Genomic DNA, 16,100 nt, shown 5'->3' with positions numbered 1-16,100 from the left:
CGGAGGGCTGCGCTATAGACTTACCCCAAGAGGCCTGAGGATAGGAGTGACGGATGTAATTTTTAAAGAACATCTTCCTGAGCAATGAAAAGGTTAACAGAATAAATCAAAAGGAAAAATCTAAAAGATAAGTTGAGAGAAATAAAAATATAAAAGCAGCATACTGGAAGTTATGAGTTATAATAAAATCAGTTCTAAGAAGTAGGTTTACAGTGATAAACACATACATGAAAAAAACAAATATTAGGAGGTGGCTGACTGGGTGAAAGCAGCAGTTGCACAAGCCTGATGACCCTGGAACACATGTGCTTTTGTTTGTGTTTAAATTTCTTATTGAACCCTTGTGTATTTCATACAATGTATCTCGGTCATATTTAGAGCCTCTTTCTTACCTGCACCCCCGATAGGCCCCCTCCACTGGATTTCATGCATTCTGTCATATATGATAAGATCTATTGAGTCAAGTTTGTGTCCCCAAACGCTTCTTTGTGTGAGTTCATCGCCTGGAGCCTGGTCAACCTTTCCAGTGTGACTCCATTAAAAAAGACCAATTTCCTCTCACCCAGCAGTGATCAGTTGCCACCAGTTCCTCACAACATGTCCAGAGCAGAAAACCATCTCTATTGGTGCAGAAGTGCTATTTTCATCTTGGGAGCAATCAACAACTACTGGATTGGACTTAAGGCCTGCTCATTGGGAGGGAACTCATGTGTGATACTGAAAACATAGCCAAATACACATGGCTGGACAGATCCTAGATCCTAGAGAAAAATCTATGTCTGTCACATCCTTAGACAAACACAATTTCTTACTGTATGGAACACAAATTTTTTAAAAAAGCAAATGTAATGGGCATCTCTAATCCCAGCACTCCTACCAGGAGATAAAGTCTGGAGAATCACATGGTAAAAGCAAGAGAGACCTCAACAAGGTGGGAGGAGAAAACTGAGAGTTAATGGTTGTCCTCCACATGCAAGCTATGACATGTGTGTGTACACGTACATACCACACACACACACACACACACACACACACACACACACACACGGAGTAAACAAATGAAAAGAAATATTGCAAATATCCAGGTAACTATTCACCTCAAAGGACTAGAAGAAGAAGAAAAAATTAATCCCAGAATCCACAGAAGCCAATGTCAAAGCAGAAATTAAAGAAATTGGCTAGAAAAACAATGGAAAAAATTAAGAAAACTGAGCTGCTTTCTTATAAAAACAGGCAAAGTAGACAGCTGATTAGCTATTTCAATTAAGGAAAAAGAGAGAAGGCACCAATGGATAAAATTTAAATGAAGGAAGAGACCTTGCAGCCACTGCCACAGAAGTCCAAATGATTATCAGAGATGACACTGGAGAAATAGAGCCCTAAGCAAGCGACCGAGTCAATGACTGAAACTTGCTAAGAAAGCAAAGCTCAGGACCATATGGCTCACTGCTGAATTCCATCAAAAGTTTAAAGAATTAATGTCACTTCTAACCTGATCTCTTTCAAAATGATTGAAGAGGGTTTTAAAATATTTCTAAACTCATTTCATAAGGCCAGGCCACTCTGACAGACAAAGCAGACAAGAACACTACAAATGTGTTGCATAAATTCTCAGTAAAATACTAACAAATTGATTTAAGAAGCACATCAGAAAGAACATAGGCCATGATGGAGTAGGGTTTTCACTAGGACGCAAGGTTTGTTCAGTATACAGAGATCAGTAAATATAATCTAAGATGTTGAAAATGAAGAATGAAAATCATGTTGTTGTTTCAAAGTAGAAGAATAATTTGACAAAATCACTCAATTGTTAAAAATGATTGAATATTTTATACCTCAATAAATAAGCATTCCATCTGAAAGAGCCACAGCTAATATCAGTCTCATTGGTGAACTTCTATTTTATTTTGTGGTGTGGTGTGGTGTGTGTGTGTGTGTGTGTGTGTGTGTGTGTAGGATCTGAGAACAACTTGCAAATGTCAGTTCTCTCTTTCTACCATGTGGGGTCTGGGGATTGAACTTGGATCATCAGGCTTGGCAACAAGTGCCTATATTCATTGAGTCCTCTCCCCAGCCCTTGATGAACTTTTAAATGAATCTTCTTTAAGATGATGAACAAGATGAGTTTACACATTTACACCACTTTCTAGTCTATACAGTACCAACAGTTGTAGCTGGAGCAAGTAGACAAGGAAAAGAAATAAATAAATGACATACAAATTAGAAGGGAAGTATTAAAATTACTTCCACTTAATGGTGACATTATCTTATATAAAGAAACCCCTGAAGGCTATACTAAAAAGTTATTAATAGGGGACTGGAGAGATGGTTGAGTGGTTAAAAGCACTGGTTTCTCCTAGAGAAGACCAGGGTTTGAATCCCAGCACCCACACGGTGGCTAACAACCATCCTTAACTCCAGTTCCAAGGGATCTGAGACCCTCGTCTGTCTTCTGTGGGCATTGCACTACAGGGGCACACTTACATTCAGGTATAACACTCATACACATAAAATAAAAATTAAAAATAAATAATTTAAAAGTTTTAAAATTTGCATATCTCTTACTCACTTCTCCCAATAAAATTTAAAAATAATACTATTAGCAGCAACATCAAAAATGCTTAGGAATAAATTTAAGCAAGAACTTGAAAAATTAAATACTGAAAACTATAAAATTATTAAAGAAACTGAGGTATATATAAATAAAATGAAAGCTATTCTATGTTCATTGACTGAATTATTTTATTTAAATGCCCATATTACCCCAAACCATCTACAGATTTGGTACAATTTCTATCAAAATTCTAGCGACAGTTTTCAGAAATAGGAAAAATAATTTTAAAGTTTCCAAGGAAACATCAGAGACCCCAAATTGCTAAAGCAATCTTAAGCAAGAGCAATTAAGCTGGAGTCATCACACGGCCTCAGTAAATTGTGTTATAAAGTTATAGAAAGCACAACAGTGTAGTTCTGGCATCAATTCAGATGCATAGACCAGAAGCAAATCAAACCAAAAAAGGAAACAGTCATTCTTGGGAAAAGTAGCAAAGTTATTAATGAGGAATGAATATCCTAAGTGTCTGTGCAGAGGCTGAACACTCACATGCAGAAAAATGAAATTGCTGCTTATCTCCCTTCATACATAAATATCAGCTCGGTGAACTAAAAGTTTAAACAAGTCCTGAAGCCATAAAGCTCTTTGAAGAAAACCCTGAAATAAAATCAACAGCCACACAGATAAGTGAGATAGCATCCAATTCAAAAGATTTTACACAGAAAAGAAAACAAGAAAGTTTCTTTGCTGTATGGGAGAAAATACTTGCACACCATGTACTCAATAAGAGATTAATATCCAAAATATATAAGGAATTCCTACAATTCAATAACAACAATCACAAAACAACATGTTTCCAAAACTGGCAAAGGATCTTAAGTAGACATGTTTCCCAGGAAGACATCGAATGGCCTATGGGGTATATCGCAAGTGTTCAACATTATTCATCATCCGGGAAAGGAAAGTCAAACCACAGTGTGCTATAACCTCACACCTGCTGGGATGGACACCATCCAAAAGATGAGAGAAAATTAGTGATATAAAGATGCAAGGGGAAGTCTTAAACACCGATGGTGAAAGTGTAAATTGGTACAGCCATTGTGGAAAACAATACAGAGAAAACTGAGAGGAAAATGATGCATGGTCCAGCAGTCCGGCTTTTTGGTATCTATCCAGAGGAAATAGGCAGGATGTCAGAGACATCTGTACTCCCCAGCACACTGTAGCACTGTTCATTTTTCACAATAGGCATAATACAGAAATAGCGTAAGTGTCCACTGACAGATTAAGTGACAGAGAAAACATGATTTAAATACACAGATCCACCCAGACAACAGAGCATCATTCATATTTTTTTAAATCCTATCACTTGCAAAAGTATGAGCCGACTTGAAAAACATTAAACTAAGTACAATAATACAAATAATGAAATGTCAAATACTGAATAATCGGATTTACTTTGGAATCTAAAAACTACATGTTAAATTTATACTAACAGAGCATAGAATGGTGGTTTCCAGGGGCAGAAGTTCAGACAACAGGTATATTGATCAAGGCTACATAGTTATATTTATAGAAAAATAAGTGCTGGAGATCTGTTATGCAGCACAATGATTATAGTTGATGACAAACTACATACTTGAGATCTTCTAAGAGCTATTAACTGTTCTCACCATCAAAAGATAACTGCATCAAGTGACGCAATTGGGAAACGGTCAGTATTATGTGACATTATTAGCCTAGCTAATAAAATGCTGATATTATGTAGAAACATTAAGAACAACTGACCTGAATGACCTAGAACTTACAGCACAGGTGAAAAGCTGACTGGTGGTTAAATTCACGAAAAGTGATTAAAGAAATATGTTCTTATCATGAGACCCCCAATCCCAGTGTGTGTTGATACTAAGGCACACAGAAAGTAGCAATAAACCATCATGTGCTAGAACCTTCCTGTACTTCTGAGACTGTAAACCCACTCTCTCTAACCATCACACTTTTGTGTCATTTAGAAATTGTTATTTTTATCTTGAAAATTTAGAATCAAGATTCATAAATATTAAAAGCTGACCCAGATGCCCAGTTAGTGGTCAGAGAAGCTGTAAGTTGAACTCAAATATACAGGAAGCTGTGTGCTCTCTCCATCCCCTCAGGTCACTGTATATACAAGTAAAACCAACTCTGAGATTATCAACCAGTTGTGCATATTTTTGAAAATAGGTAAAATTTAAATATTCATCAAATACTTATTTTAGTAGGACAAACGGAATTTTAGGACTACAGTACAGGGTAGATCTGAAGAAGTCCATTGTGTTCATGTGAAGCTCAGGTCTAGGAAAGTTAAAGGCTAGTTCAAATAAAACTACCTTGAATTTGTTTTTATTTATTTACTTACTATTATTATTTGTGTGCAGGCACATGTGTGGAAGTCAGAGGACAGCTTTCAGGAGTCAGTTCAAACCTTGCATGCTGTGGAGGCTGTGTATACCTGGTTAGTTCTGCCACACTGCGCATTTCAGGTTAACTGGTCTGCAAGCTTGAAGACTTTTGGAGCTTTTAAGACCAGCACATGAATGCCTAACACCAGGCACTACAATAGCCACGGTACAATACTTCTTCATCTATTTATGGCCTTTGGACCCTTGTTTTCACCCTCCTCATATCTCAGAGCTACTAGAAACATCACAGCCAGTTTCAACATTTACTTAGGATACCACTGTAATAGTGGAATTTTGTGACATATATCTTCACCTTTCCCCTTTCTCTGATAAAATAAATGGGGGATGGAAAGATGGCTCAGTGCTTATGAGCACTGGTTGCTCTCACAGAGAACCCAGGTATGGATTTCCAACATCCACATGGCAGCTAACAACCATCTGTAACTCCAGTTCCAGGGCAGCCAATGCTCTCTTCTGACCTCCATGGATATTGCACAATGCAAATGTGTTTACATACATGTAGGCAATACATGCATACACATAAAATTAAAATGATAAAAAATTGAAAATAATAAATAAGTGAACAAATGGCTAGGTACAGATTATATGGCTAGGTACAGATTATATTAGGAGGCGTTGTCATGCCTACTGGAAGAAGCTGCTAACAGGGCGTAGGGATGCTGGATGTTGGAGTGATGGGACATGATTGGACTGAAAGTACAGAGACTTTCATACCAGTCCTGTCCTTGATGGTAACCAGATGCATTAACCTAGGAAAGCAGCACCATCTCCAAGCCTCGAGTTCTCAAAACAAGGAAGGTTGGTTCAGATCCCTAAAACCCTTTCCCATTCTTACCTGCCAGGACTTCCAAATCTCTTTGATATGTTGCATTTTTTATTTCATAATTAATAATTCACAGGGCTGGAGAGATGGTTTAGTGGTTAAGAGCACTGGCTGCTCTTGCTGAGGACCCAGGTTCAGTTCCCAGCACCCACATGGTGGATAACAACCATCTATAACAAAAAGCCCAGAGAATTCAATGTCCTCTTCTGACCTCCATGGGTATTGTGTGACACAAGTGCACTTACATACATGCAAGCATAGCACTCATACACATAGAGTAAAACTAAATAATTAATAACAGTTACCACCTCAATTGCCGTGTGTGTGTGTGTGTGTGTTTATCTGTCAGTCTGCGCATGTAAATTTTGAATTTTATATTCTATCATAGGTTATTTGGAGCTAAATCTGAAGTAATTTGTCTTACAGTAACCCACCAATTTAAGTAGAAAAAAATAAAGCTAAAATTTTATTTTAGTCAGAAAATGCTTCTAATGACTAGACTTTCCCCTGTCACTGAAAATTAATGTGGCTGGCAAAATATGTCAGAGATTCATAAACTCCCCAAAGCATCCTTTCAGCATCATAGCCTGCAGTCTACAGCACTGCCATGGCAAAGGGCTTGCTGACCCTCCCCCAAACAGTGTCTCAGGCTGATAGTTGTGAAAAGGTTATTTCCAGTTGACTTCAAGCACTTCCTTTTCCAAATAGCTCAAAACTTAGCATGATACACAGGTTGTAGATTTGGGAGCAGTTCTAAGGGAATGTTGGCTTAGAACTTTGAAATATATAGTGAAAGGATCCAGTCTCTTTTCCACTAGGAAAGGGCACAGCAAATGCTAGTCTGAATGGCCTTGATTTTTAGGAAGTGGCCCTGTCGTTCAGGCTAAAGGACAAGGTTGCATGACTATGGTTTCTTCTGCAGAACTACTTCACCATCCATTATGCAAATGCCTTAATGAGCCATTTCTAGAGAGGGCATGCCTCATACAGTGTTTGCTGTGAAAACATCCAATAAAGGGATCAGGAGCAGGGATGCCAAATCCAATACCATCATTTCCAATAACTTAGAGTAATCTCCCTCTTTTTAAAATTATTTTTATTTTATGTGTTTGAGTGTATTGCCTGCATGTGTGTAAGTGCACTAACATCATGCAATGCCCACGGACACCAGAAGGAAACTGACTCCCCTGGAACTGGAGTTATGGACGGTTGTTAGCCGCCATGCGGGTGCTGGGAATCAAACTCAGGACTTCTGCAAGAAAAACTAAGTTATTTCTCTAGCCCCAATCTCCCTCTTTTTTAAGTGTTATTGGAACTCATTTAATTAACATTTCGGTGAAATTATACCTGAGGGAACAGCTTAGATTTTGAAAAATACATCTTTGTATTAACAGGAAGAAATAGAAATATTACATCAATACATATGAGACAAAATCAGGAATATTGACTCCCATTTGTAAATCTGATGCAGATAGTGTGAGTTACATCAAATGCAAGATTATTCTGCAGCTTTTCAGACCCTGTGATACTGCTGTATTGTACACAGATGGTTGCATGAGAGGGTGCGCTGCAGATCACCAGCACTGTCACCTCCCTGGCCTCACCGTCATCCTTCTTCTGCATATTTGCATTATTTGCATTCTTTCCAACAACTGTATCTGGGCATATTTTACACATCATAAAATCCACTCCTTTCATGTGGACAATCGAAAGCTCCTTAGTCTGTTTACCATGTGGAACAGTTATCACCACAAGCCAGTTTTAGAACAATTTCATCTCTGGTGAGATCATTTGCTATAATCCCAAGCCCCAGCCTTAGACCCAGGAGAAACTACTTTATTCTACATATCTACAAATTTCCCTTTTATGATCTCACGTAACTATAGTCATATACTATCTGGTCTCTTTTGGTTTGACTCCTTTCACTTTACATAATGAATCAGGCTCATCTATGACATAGCATGTATGAGAATGTGACCGTCCTTTGTTCCATTACATGAATATACCATGTTTTGTCCATTCACCAGCTGATGGGCATTTAGTTGCTTCTGGTTTGGGAGCTATTAGGAATAAAGTTGCAATAAGCATTTGGATGCAAGTTTATGTGTGAACACGCTTCCATTTCTTGTTGATAGACATCTAGAAGAGGAACTGCTAGACTTTTTGAAGGCTTTATTTAACCCTCCCACACAAGTTAATTTATTGACCACAAAAAGCCATTCCTTATGTAAAGATATTGACCGAACTTCACTGTTTTGTGGGAGAAATAGGAAATGCCCAAAGAAAGGTATAAAGTGGTTTCCCAGAGAGGTGAATTTTGGAGGTGGGAGATACTGGGTTCTGTGGAAAAAATGGGAAGAGCCTCTGAATGTCCTGAGACCATGAACGATACACAGGAGTCCAGATGCTAGATGTATCAAATGAAGGTCACTTTATACCCATCCCCAAGCATTGTGCTGACACATGCAAGTTTCAAGAAACGATCAGACTCATTCGAAGGTCAGGATTTACAAGCTCCAGGGTTAACGCAGCCTCCATTCCCTTGTGAATCTTTATTATTATCTGACTTGGTTTTCTTTATTGAGATAAACATCAAGTCTTTCCTTTTAAGCCTTTTCCTACATCTCCTAACTTAGCAAAAGATCTGCGAAAGAGCACTTGAGGTATTATATGCTAGAGCTCTCTAAACTAACATCTGTTTTTCCCTAAATACAAACGCAATGTTTGATTGTGAACAGGCACTCGGCATCCACCACCACTCCCCTCTCCATCAGTTTAATAGAACCACATTAACCTTTATGTTTCTTTAATAGTGCAAGTTACATAGCTCCAAAAGCCTATGTGTGTGTTTGTGTATCTGTGCTTATACATGTGTGTGTATATGCGTGTGAAGGCCAGACAACATCCTAGGGGTCATTCCTTAGGCATAGTCCACTTTTTTGTTTGATTGACATAGAGGATCTCACTAGCCTTGCACCCACCAAGGAAGGTAGGCTGGTTGGACTGCAAGTCTCTGGGAGCCACCTATCTCCATGCCCCCAGTGCTACGGTTATGAGTATGTCCACCATACCCAGGTTTTGTTGTTTGCTGTTGTTTCATTGTTTTGTTTTGTTTCTCATAAGTTCTGGGGACCAAAACTCAGATCCTCAGGCTCATAAGACAATCACTTTGCCAACAGAGTTGTCCCCTCAGCCCAAGGTATGGCCCAGGCTGACCTCTACCTACTCATCTTCCAGCCTGTGTCCCAATTGGCTAGTTCCTCCAAGGGGCAGGGCCTGTCATGGAGCGTGGACTCCTGAGAGGCTGCTGGGAGCCATTTGGGGACAGAAGCCGGGAGCCATGGGTAGCACGCATGGTGCAGGAAATGCACAGCCACGCAGCAGCTCAAGGACAGAATGGCCTGACTCTTATGGACCTGGGGTGAGATCGCTGGTCCCAGAGGCATGAGCGAATGCTAGCGGTGACTACAGGCATGGTGCCATCTTATATGGCAGGCTCTGAGCCGCGCTGTGGGGCTAGGCACTGGGTACGCATTCCTTTGTAAGTTAATAAATGCACATAAAGATATGTTATATGGTTTGCTTGATAGCACAGGAGACCCAAAGAGAACTCGGGTGACACAGCCCATCCATCCTCTTTAGCATTTGCACACTGGTTTGTGCCACTGCAACTGACTCCAAAACCTTTCAATTTACTACCCCTCCACTAATAATTGCTTCTGTGTTCAGTACAAAACAGGCAGCCATATTTCATTATCTGTAATATACCTGTACATCTACACTCTGACTCTAGGTTACCAAGTGACAGTAATGCATACATGCTGTTTCTGTCACTCTGCTGACTTTAGGAGCCTCTGGTCGATTACCCTGTCATTGCCTCCATCTCCCTGGAGATGGTGCTGTAATTACAGATGCAAGCCACCAAATACAGCTTTTTTTACATAGGTGCCAGGGATCAAATTCAGGGCCTCGGGCTTGCAAGACAAGCACTTTTACTCACTGAGCCATTTCACTGGACCAGTATTAAGGTCTAATATGCTACAGTTTATGGAGCAGGTGAAGTAAGGATGTTTTAAAGTTAAAGGAGCTGATCAAAACAAATTAAAAGTCTTAACTCGGGTCTCAGGGCACTGCAGGTTGTATGCACTAAATGCTATACAGAGAACCTCAAGAAAAAAGTAGGTGCATTTTACTGAATCATCAACCTTTTCCACACAAGTTGTTCTTGGGTCTCCTGTGACTAGGATAGATAAACATCATCTAATCACAAGAACTTGCTATGAGTACTATAAAAACCTGGAATTTAAACTTGATTTTTTTTTTTTTTTTTGCATCTTTGTGGGTTCATTCCATTAAAGGGTGTGTTGGTGAGGGACACATCTGTATTCACAAGGAATGGTGATTGATAAGGCGAAAGTCAAGGACCAAAAGCCTCCACCAGAAGGAAAATCCACAGTGTTTGCAGTACCAACCTCTCAAGTGGAAATGCTGAAGTAGGTTTTAGACTTGAATTGTTTGGGCTTACAAAGATAAGGAAAATGTTAAAAACATTACGGAAAATGCACACACATTATTTTTTTAGGACATGATGATCTCAGTTTGAGAAAGATGAACGTTTCATCGGAGGCTCTTGCCAATGCACTTCACTGAGGACACACGGGAAGAGACGGAAGCAGCTCGTCAGGTTACCTCTGCCAGGAAATGCACCTTTCAGAAAATAGGTCCATCCTTTATCTTGGTAATTAAAATCCAAGACTGTAGGACTTTGTAAATGTTAGAAATAAAGACATCAGAGAGGAAGACAGGACGTGTAAATATGTTTCTTGTCTTTGCAAAGTTATGTCATTTGAGAGTTGCAATTCTTGACCTCTAATTTGCCCAGACACCAAAAGAGGTCAGAGTAGAATCCACCCCAACTTGTCCTTGGCTAAAGCTTGTCTGCTTTAAGACCCTCTGTTGTCCTCTTTCTCATAGTTTCCTTCACTTCGTGTTCTAGAACATCAGTCAAGAGACCATAGAGTAGAATTGTTGGTTATAGCAAAGTGAAGTATCCAAGTTAGCATATGCCAACACTCAATCAAGGAAGCCACTTAGCTTTCTCATTTCAGTGCCCCTAATTAAGCAGCCAACTATTGAAACAAATCACAATTTCTAGAATATAGGTCATTAGAGTCAATATAATTTAGACATTTTGCTAGGTAACCTCAAGAAATATACACCGCCTTCTGTATTGCTGGATCTTGGAATTAGACACAAGAGATCACAAGTGACAGACATCAAGGTGAGTCTGCCCCAGCCTCTAAGATGGTGATGATGGATATACGGAATCTATGACCACCATTACCCCAAAACCTTATGTCCTTTCTCATGCTTTGAACCAAGGGCCACATGTCCTCAGGACATGGGATACATCCAGACTTCCATATCTCCATTCCACTAACAAGCATTTATTAAGTCTTTATTTGTGTCTGAAATGTAGCTATATATTCGTGAAGATAAAGTCTTTGAATACGCACAATCTAGCCTGATCCAGGAATTGTGGCTGTAAATATATTACTCTGCTAAAGACTAATTTCTTCAAGGTTGGAAATAGCACATAACTTTGTGAAACCTAATAGACATCAGGCAATGGCTGTGTTGTAAATACTAGAGGAATCAAGATTACTGTTTCGTAAAAGTATCCCACTAGTCTACACATGCCAAAAACATGCTGAAGTCATTGTCAGCATGCATATGAAGCTAGGGGTGAAGTGCTATAAGAGGAAAAATGTTTAACTTTGTCTCAGGCCAAAGGTGAGGAAATTCACATACAAATTTCCCCTTGTACCTCAGTTTCCCCATGAGTGAAATTGGAATACAAGTGCTGTGTAATAGTGAAGTCACCAATAGGGTTTAATTTAAAAACATACCTGAAAGGCTTCCCTCAGGATAAACATTGCCATGTCAACCAGGACTGTGGCATCCCAGACTTTCCCTGGCTTACAAAATGAAATGTGATTTGAGTTTATAATGGCACAGGAGACGCAGTCTGTAGAATGTAGCCCTCAAGTGTTTAATTTTGGTCTTTTCCTCAGCTAGCAATATGCAGTGGGATGCTGGCGTTAGCCATGACTCCCAGTGGCCATAAGACACCACAGACAAATGCTGCGTACTGCACAGTGCATTGTGTTGCTAAAGAATGATACTCTAGAGCACTTGTGTGGTAAATGGATTTTTTACTTGTGATACTTTCAATTTACAATGAATGTATCAAACATAATATCAATGTAGTTCAAAGAGTATTTGTTTTATTACTAAAGACGACACTTCCTATTCACCCCACATGCTGTGCTCAGGCAACAGCTTCTTCTTGGGTTCCACGACACCCCCTTTCTGGAGCTATCTGAAAGGTGAAAAGTTGCCGGAGAACAAGCAGATGGAGGAGGAAGCACCAAGACACAGATCAAACTCTCAGCAGGATAGAGCTTTATTTCGCATGGAGGGGAAAATGTCTGCCCTGGGTTGTGAGCTGGGGTCTTTTTAAGGAGGAGGCTTCTGCTTTCTGCAGAAAGTGGGAAGATTTTTTGTTTTTACAAATTGGGCGGAGGGGGGGGGGCATGTCTGTTAAAACCTGTTCTCTTTAGAGATCAAAGGGGAAGCCTGCTGTGTTGGCCAAACAGTGGAGAAAAGTCTGCTTCTCTTGACTTCAAAGACCAAGGTGCTTATCAACTCAGTTCCCTTACATGACTCAGTTGGTAAAGTGCCAGTCAATAAGGACCTAGGTTTGGATCCCTAACACTCACGTGAATGCTGGGTGTCGTAGAACACATCTGTAACTCCAGTGTTGGGGATCAGACACAGGTAGATCCCTGGAGCTCATGGGACAACCAATCTAGCCAATCAAGTGAGTTCCGTGTTCAGTGAGAGATCCTGTCTCAAAAAACAATGTGGAAAACAAAGGATGACAGAGGAATTTAAATTTGTTATTTTTAGAACTTCATGCATTGGCGTTATAGTTACATCATTTCTGCCTCCTTCTCCCTTTCCAATTCTTCCCATGCCATCTCTACTCCCTCTCAAATCAGGACCTCTTCATTTAGTATTGTTGCATGTATATACATACATATGTATATACACAACCTACCGAGTTTATTAGTGTTGCTGGTGTGTAAATGTGTGTACATGCTGACCACTTCAGATTGATTACCTATTATAAAAAAAATGTGTATTCTGATTTGACATTGAGGTGAGGTGGCATGGTGCCTGGGACCTGCTCGCTTTGGGCCTAGGCAGGGCAGAATATCATGACATGAAACATGGTCTAGCTCAGCTGCTCATCTCATGACAGCTGGAATCAGAGTGAGGGATCGAGGTCTAGGGCCCTTTTCAGGACCCATTCCCAGTGACTTCTTAAAGGTTCACCTCCTCTAATAGCATCAGAGGCTGGAGACCAAACCTTTGAGGCACAGACCTTTGGAGGATACACAAGATCCAAACTGCAAGAGATTTGTTAACTTTCAGTGCTCATTACATAATGCCTCTATATAAAATTATCATATGTGTACCTTAAATATATACAATGTTTGTTAATTATTTGAAAATAAAAAATAGTATACCCTTTAAAAAACAAAAAGAGGAAGACACCTGATCTCAACCATCAACCTCTGGTCTCCACATGTGCATGCATGCAGGTACATGCAACACACACCACAGAATAAACCAGATACCGTACATCTACCACATAACAGCATTTGCTTTATTCTTGAAATAATACAGCTTTGTAAGGGGGAAGAAAAGGTTAAAGAAATTAATATTTCTAATGTTTATTAACAGGCCTTTTAATTACAAACAACAGAAATCAATTACATATAACAAGAAAAACACAGAAAATAAAAGGAGTAGTTCACTAAATTGAAGAAACAAAACAAAGGAAATCAAACAAACAAGAAACAGGCTTTCCAAGGCAGTTTCAGGAAACCCAGGTCCTAAGTATGGAAGGGCAGTGGTAGGTAGGAACGAGCTCCACCTGGTCTGTCTTGGTGTCCTTCCTTCAAGACTCAAGTTCCAGGCAGAGAAGCTCTGCTTGGCCTCACTTGGATGCCTGGCCAACCCCAAATCAGGAATGACAAGCCACTTTGATCATCAGTCTCACCATGCAGATCTGGAGAACACAATTACAGAGCTGCTTCCAGAAGACAGGGGAATGGATGTTGGGATGTCAGGAACTACTAATTGTTACATGTGGTCTCTTTGTGACAACCCTATGAAACATTGTAACTTCTGCTCAACAGAAGAGAAAAGTAAGGCTCAGTAAGTTTAAGGAAGTTCAAGGAATTAGGAAGAAGAACTTGCAGAGTTTGGAGCCCAAGATCATCACTCTTAACAGTTCTTCCACAGGCAACAGAACTTACCAGTTTCCACCTTGAAGTCTTTAGACTGGGCCTTAGAAGGTAGGTGGGATTCCAAACAGCAGAGAAAGAGGAGGAGGAGAAAGGGGAGGAGGAGGAAGAAGAGGAAGAGGAAGAGGGGAAGGGGAAGGGGGGAAGAGGGGGAGGAAGGAGAAGATGAGGAAAGTGGAAAATGACCAAGTCTTGTGCTCTACCCTGAATTTGTTGTTGATATCTGCAGCACCCTGTCAACTACAAAGCCAGTATATTTTGCAATGTTACAGCAAGAAAGGAAAAAAAAACATTCTTAGGGTTTCCCATGAGACTCACAAACATTTTGCTAAAGGGAATCTATCCAAAGCAACATTTGTTTAAATTAAAAATAACAATAAAAAGAAAAACTTGACATCTATTCCTGGTTGAAAGGTTGAGCATTAAATAACATTTAAATTTGGCTTTGAAAAAAAAATTGTGTGTTGTTTTGGATAGCTATACTTAAGCAAATTTCGCAAGCCTCAGAGGGAACTAAAAATGCCTTAATTGCTTCCTCATTTTTACATACTCCAGTATATTGAACCCCAGCCGTATCTGTCACCAAATTACCTGAATTGAGAAAACACCATATATTTTTATACACGGAAGAACCCCAAATACCTGAAAATACCTAAAAGTGTTTGAGGAGCCAATTGAGCATTTTTTAAAGTGTGTTTAATTTCTAGTTATTCCTAGGCATCTGGAACACACCCTACACACGTTTGGGTTTGGTTTTTTGTTTGTTTTTTTTTTCATCCAAACCATAGAATTTTTCAATGAAATTCTTCCTAATCAGTCAAGGCCTTGTGACCATAGTGGTGTAACTTCTATGAATAAGAATAGTTTATTGTCTTGACATTTCACAATTGCAAACCTTACACCAGGGATTTAAAAGGCACAGGTACAGGGAACTGAAATTAGCATCTCAGGAGATCCCTCTATGTGCTGCACTCTTCATTGGCCTTTTCCATCCTCACAGCTCAGTAATCCAAATGTCATCACTTGCAGGAGCAGAGTTGCTACTCATTTCATCCAGAAGAATAGTCCTGAGCAACAGTTCCCTGGCTGGAGGGAGGGAGGAGTGATGGAATTCTAGTCACTATAGAATATATACTGACAAATCCATAGCCTTTCAAATGTGTCCAAAATAACACAAAAATGGGATGAGAGAGAGAGAGAGAGAGAGAGAGAGAGAGAGAGAGAGAGAGATTAGCAGGGGCTGTGGGTGTGGGGGGAAGAGACAGGCAAAGGGAGAGAAAAGAAATAGAGTGAGGAGGCATTGGATAGTAATGAAGGTTAGCCAAGGCTCCAAACCAACGGTGGTGACAGCCGTTCAACTCTGTGATCATACTGAAAGCTGTAAAGTGTCACATGGGCGAGTCCGACGGTATCTGTGTTATATCTAAATAAAATGATACTTAAGAAATAATTTAAAATATTTTTTAAATATTTTATTTATTTTTGTTTTATGTGTACACATGTATTGCCTGCATGTAAGTAAGTGCACCTGTGTCATGCAATGCCCATGGAGGACAGAAGAAGCTATTGGATTCCCTGGAACTGGAGTTACAGACAGTTGTTAGCTGCCATGTGGGTGCTGGGAATTGAACCTGGGTCTTCTGCAAGAACAGTCTTACCCGCTGAGCCATCTCTCCAGCCCCAATTTAAAATATTTTTATTGGGAGGCTGGAGAATGGCTCAGGGGTTAAGAGCACTGGACGCTTTTGCAGAAGACCTGGATTCAATTCCCAGCACCCACATGGTAGGAAACAACCACCTGTAACTCCAATTCCAGGGGAATCTAAAGCCCTCTTCTGACTTTTGTAGACATTGTGTGACACAGGTGCACTTACACACATGCAGGC

Source organism: Nannospalax galili, unplaced genomic scaffold (genome assembly GCF_000622305.1).
Source record: "Nannospalax galili isolate Female #2095 unplaced genomic scaffold, S.galili_v1.0 scaffold271, whole genome shotgun sequence".
Taxonomy (NCBI): domain Eukaryota; kingdom Metazoa; phylum Chordata; class Mammalia; order Rodentia; family Spalacidae; genus Nannospalax; species Nannospalax galili.
The sequence above is the reverse complement of the archived record's forward strand: the minus strand, read 5'-3'. Positions refer to the sequence as shown.